This window comes from Vigna umbellata, chromosome 2 (genome assembly GCF_029865625.1).
Source record: "Vigna umbellata cultivar VRB3 chromosome 2, Vumbellata_1.0, whole genome shotgun sequence".
In the NCBI taxonomy this organism is placed as follows: domain Eukaryota; kingdom Viridiplantae; phylum Streptophyta; class Magnoliopsida; order Fabales; family Fabaceae; genus Vigna; species Vigna umbellata.
In genome coordinates, this window is record NC_142166.1 from 175,395 (window position 1) to 181,449 (window position 6,055).

The 6,055-nt window shown below is 29.6% G+C and overlaps 1 long non-coding RNA gene across 2 annotated transcripts; it reads right to left on the reverse strand.

Annotated features, from left to right (window-relative positions):
• Positions 1-438: 438 nt before the first annotated feature.
• Positions 439-3,372, reverse strand: LOC148203090 (uncharacterized). 2 transcript variants are annotated; one of them, XR_015784038.1, is made up of 2 exons: positions 2,932-3,372; positions 439-2,627 (listed from the first exon to the last, which is right to left on the reverse strand). It is a non-coding gene; the product is annotated as an uncharacterized LOC148203090 (long non-coding RNA). The 2 variants fall into 2 exon arrangements; XR_015784037.1 differs by having other exon boundaries at positions 439-2,832.
• Positions 3,373-6,055: the final 2,683 nt, after the last annotated feature.

Here is a 6,055-nt window from a genome sequence, read left to right on the forward strand (position 1 = left end):
ATTTGATGTCTGATTTGGGAGACCGACGTCTATATCTTATTTGACGTTTGATCTAGGAGAACCGACGTCCATAATAGCGTTTTGTTTACAAAACTGTTATTAGTCATTTTTTAACTAGGATTATCTTTCGTTATTTTAGACGCATGAACTTAAACGCTATTTATGCACTAGTGATTTATCATGGTACAACTTGCATTAAATACTTATCACCCACGTATCGAAGAATGAATACAACAATGTGGAGTTTCCATCTAACCATTGAAGTGCTCCAAGGAGAATCAGAACTTGTTTTATATATATATATATATATATATATATATATATATATATATATATATATATATATATATATATATATATATATATATATATATATATATATATATATATAACAAGTTACATACTGTAAATTAGATTATAATAAAATAAATTCATATATAAAACAAATTAGTATGTCATTGTTATTTTTCAACACGAGACCATTCTTAAAGACACGGATTATTTTATGGAATAGCAATAAATTTAACGGCTTGGCACAGTAGATGGGAAACAAATATAGAACAAACTAAAAAATGAAATGATCCTACATTAGTAGAATACAGACTTTTAGTTCGTTGCAGTATTTCATTCATTAATAATTTGGCGTAAGCAGCACATCTCACGATGCAATGTCTGCAAAGAAAATATCAGAAAGTAAATTCAGAAAACTCAAATAAAGTATATATGATTTATCAGAAACTATAATTCAATTTGAATATACCTGGTTTTAACTTCTTAAAAGCAAATAAGCATAGATGCATGATTTGAACTAGGACCAATCTTTTGCTAGGGATTGTTCGTGAGAACATTTTTGCTTTATTTTGTATTATTTAGCCCAAATGATATTTAAGTCAGTTGCTAAACTGTTATCGTTGCAGGAAAACATTTTAAGAGAGAACATATCTATCAGCAAGAAATTTAGATTCACACATTATTATACGGACCACTGCCAAGCAATACATGCTAATTATAACCACCTAGTACCTTAAAACACAGCCTATTTGTCACGCCATTTTCACTGATTAATTCTCCTCTGTCATATACCTAAAATAAAAGCAACCATCTACAACAGCTGTAAGAATTTAATAGGATATCACACACATTATAAGAATCCATGCCAAACTAAGAGTTTCCAATGTAACCGGATGAAAGGCACGCATAGCCACATAAATAAATTACTTCAACTTTTAAATATATTTTTTTAATCAAATGCAATTTAGGGCAAGATTAATAGTCATCAAAACTTAGCTATCTCCAAGCAAGGTTGAAGTACAGAAATTTGATTTTAAGACATCTTGGCTTCTTCAAACAGTACATTGACAAGCTCAAAAGAGCTACATATTATACCGAAATCTGTCAAGTAAAATTGCCATCAATCTGAATGAGATCTTAAGATATTTAAATAGAATTTTTCAGAACATTCTTTTACGTTTGGCATGGATAGCCAGTTTCTTAGCAGACTTGCATAGTTACATGATGTTGCCGAAAAATGTCTTAATTGCAGTAATTCAATTTTTTTAACATTACCTGCATGAAACACTGAATACAACTATATTTATCTTTTTGTTTATTTTTAAGCTTTTATGCATATATATATATATATATATATATATATATATATATATTCATATCTCAAAAATATATTAAGAAGGACAACTTTTAGGTGTCTCATCTTAATGTTCATAAACATTTTCTTTGCAGGAGTGAGTCTGAGGTCATGTTTTAGGACCATACTTGTAGCACATGATATCAACTCGTAACAGTTCAAAATTAATGCAACTGTACCATCATTTAAAACTGTGTATGCGTTTATAGCATGAGACTTGAATCAATTGAGAGGCAACACCCATCAACCTAAACAAAATTTAAAAAAATAAACAGAAACTGCACAATAGTCCATTACATTGAATCCACTTCAGATCTTTCAGTCGGTGGATCTTTATATCTACACATGAATATAATTTCAAGTTTTCTAACAAACAATATTGGACCACATACAGTTGTCTACCCAGGAAACTAACAAATTGAGCCGCTTCTGTTTGTCTCTAACTCACATCAACGCATCCCAAAAAAAGTTAAAGAAAGGTTGTTGAGATTATGAGACAAATGAGTACGACTGTAAGCAATTACGTGAAGGATTGTTTCTGTTAGATAGATCACTTTCATGTTTTGTAGAACCACACAAATACATGTAGTATAGTACTATCCAGAACATGTTAAAGTCTTTGTGGTCCTGAATTATTCACTGTCTGTTTATCACTCAAGCAGATACTTTGTCTTATATATGTTCATATACTCTTTCATATTCTTCTTTTTGTTAATTTTTACAGACACCACTTTCTTCCCTTATTAGCAGATAAATATTTGTGCTTAAATATGTATGTATGGGAAAGTGACTGATAATTAATACTGAGAAGTATTTAAACACATACAGTTGAAATTCAAAGAAATTAAACTGTATGAGATTTAAGTATGAAGTATGAGAAAGACTGGTACCTGAAATGGAGACTGTGGTTGAAAATGTACAAGAAATCATCAGTGAAAGAAATACTCTGTTGGTTATTGAGTGATTGAAGCTGCAAGATGACCTGATGGAACCACATCTTATAACAACAAAAAATTTTCTCTTTGGGTAGGTTTCTAATTCCAGTTTAGAACAAGTATTTTTTGAAGAATATGAGAACTTTCGAAAAAAATAAAACAAAAGAACAAACCAGGTAAACTTAAAACCTGTTCCAAAAAATTTCATCCCTTTTTTCCCCACTGATTGACACCAGAAACCTTGAATTTGAACTAAAAAATGAGTAGATACCAATTTTAAGAGTTATTTCATCTAATGGGTAGTGGCTAAAATCAGACATGAAATGAGGGAAAAAGAGTATGGTTGATTACCAGATCATGCTGGCAGCTTCAACCTCTCAAACCAACATACTTGTGAAAAGAGAAGAAACTCCATTGAATGATGGAAATCCTGTGATGAGGGTAGCTATATGTTGATGCATAGAAATTAGCAAAAAGGGACAGGCCATGCATGTTTGGAGTAATTAATCTCGTGATCCTCTTATCTCTCCACCGATCCATATGAATGCCTGTGCCGCAGCTCAATGTCTCTTTTCCTTCACTGTGCCAAAGAGGGAGTATTTAATGGTAGGTTTTGGTCCTCTTACAGCTATTGACAATGACTCTTTTCTCTCTCTGTCTCCCTCGCACTCTGTAGGGTTTATATTTGTTAATCATATTATAACTGCTATCAAAGGGGACCACATAATGGTCCTTAGAAAATTTAAACCCATTGTCCAAAAATTTGTATTACAAGTTAAGCTATTATTGGAAAAAAAAAAAAAAATACCACTGGCCTAGTCTTGGATGAGATATCATTTTCTTGGGGAAAAGCGATACATGTTTACCATATATAATTTGTGTGATAAAATATCTGTCTCCTACTATCTAAATCCTAAATTACTGCACAATTCATTGTTTTATAGTACATAATTATTTCAAAATTGTGCAGAATATTATCCTCTCAAAATCTAAATCGATTATTGAATTAAAAAAGAAAAAGAATTAAATGTTACAATGTCAACCCTATACTTGAACACAGAAGGTGTGTAAAATGGTAGTGCTTGAATACAGAAAGTGTGTAAAACGTTTATGTATACAAAATCAACTGATATAATTACTCACAGATTATAGACAGAAAAAGATCATACTGTTGATCTAATAATAATTCCTTATTCATGTTATTATTATTGATTCTACTAACATTCATGACAGATTGCAAAAGGATTGAAAAGAAACTGAATATGCCTTATTCATTTGATATGGTAATTGATTGTCCTAATCAACTTTTATTAATTAGTAAAACCTAGTTATGATGATTAAATTAGCTAGTCAACAACCTATTTTAACCTAACCATAATCATTTATAGTTTGAGGAAGGGTGCGCAGAATAACTCTTTAATTTAATCTGTATTCACCTCAGTGAGTTACACAATGAAAACCAAATATATAAATTTCAAAACTATTTACAACTCTTGTCCATAATATAATATATATAAAATCAATCAGTACTCATTTGCTACAGATATGACAGCAAGGTTGTACTAAAGGAATTCAGATTTCCTAATATTGTCAACTAACATGATATGAGTATGGTAAAGAGAAAAGTATAAACATCTAATGAGTCTTATAACCAATCTTTGATATAAAAAAATGAAGTGCATGTGTGTTCAAAATGGTGATATATATACATATATGTTATTAATGGATATAATAAGATGACAGAATCTAAATGAATTATGTTAATAGTATAGAAGCGCGTTACAAGAAAGTGTGTCACGATGTTTGAGAACATTTGAAGTTAGGTTGGATTTGATTAATGGTGGTTAAAATAGGTAATGAAGATAATGTTAGCATGTGGTTTGAGAGGAGATGGATCCTACATTGAGATAATGAGAATTAAATAATGTGTGGTAATTATAAGTAATAAAAAGGGTATATAAATTGGGCAGGTTGGTGGAATGAGTTGAGTGTGTCCTCATTTTGTCTTTAGCTTTGGGTGGTTTCTCTGTCTTTGGTGTATTTGGTTGACAAACAACGACATATGGACAGACCAAATGGAAGACGAGGACCACAGATATGCATCTTTTTTAAATAGTTCTTCTGATTAGTGGATAGAGTCACATGGTTTTGCTTTTGTGTTTTAGCTCAATCACTTTGATATCTTCAATTGATTAAGGTAGTTGTGACTTGTATGTGGTGGTTGTGATAAAAACACTTCATATTAGGGCTGCTTCCTTTACCAAACGTATTAGGGTTCTCTTCTTTCTTTCTTTCTTTTTTTCTTTCTTTTGGTCCCACTTTTTTGTTGTGACTATGATAATTCAATTAGCTCCTTTATGTGTAGATATGGTTTTACTTATTTTTAATTAAGATGCCCTTTTGCTTTCCTTGCCTTCCATCTCACAGTTACTTTGTCCCTCATGCTACTTTTAAGACAAATTCACATTTTTCAACTTCTCTTTCACCTGCTTCATTTTTCTTTAACAAAAAATTTAAAACACTCTACTTTTCTTCTACTTTCACAATTAATTAAAATACAATATATAAGACTATTATCCATTCATATTTCTATAATTAAGTCTTTTTTTCAAAATGTAAATAGCTTATAAGTAAGTCCTCCCTTAAGCATATAGCCATTTATACATATCTTATTTAATTAATTTTAATATGCATATATAATAAGTTATATATATACATTATAAATAATTAGTTATTATTATAGAGATTAAAATTAAAACTGAGAAATAAAAATGTACAGAAGATCTTCATCCCCTCACAAGTATTAAGCACTTTGTTAATTCCATATTTTCATGTGGATATTTTTTTCTTTATGTTTTGGTCACCTAGTCAACATTTTTGTTTAAAGTGAACAAGTACTCTAGAACGATGTGATGCATTTCTTGTCATTCCTATTAAAAATGTTAACAATCAATTAGATGATTTATTCAATGTACTTGTAACTTAAAGGTGCACTTGAGGACATTGACTTTTTACAACATGTGTATTACTTGAAAGAAATAACCCATTAATATTGTAGAAGAATATTGTAAATTATTATTAACTTCTTTATCACCATAATCAATTATTTTTATTAATAACATTTAGTTTTTTAAATGTTTAGGGCATTAACATTTATAAAGATAAAATCAATGACTTTTTAATTCATGAAATGTTAATGATTTGGATATTGATTAGAAATTTGAATAAGTTCTCATGGAATTAAAACAGAAAAGATTGAATGAATAATATAATGTTTAATCATGTCATGTTCTTGTAATAATATTTAACATACTATTAGTTATAACCCATTCAAAATATTCTATGATCACTAGAGATAATATAAGTGAGGAGATTATACTTTCTAAATTTTTTGGAACAGCACATAAATGTAAGTATTAATAGTTTGAGCCTCTTTGAGCTTGTATTGATTGAGTCTCTTTCAAGTTTTAGGTTT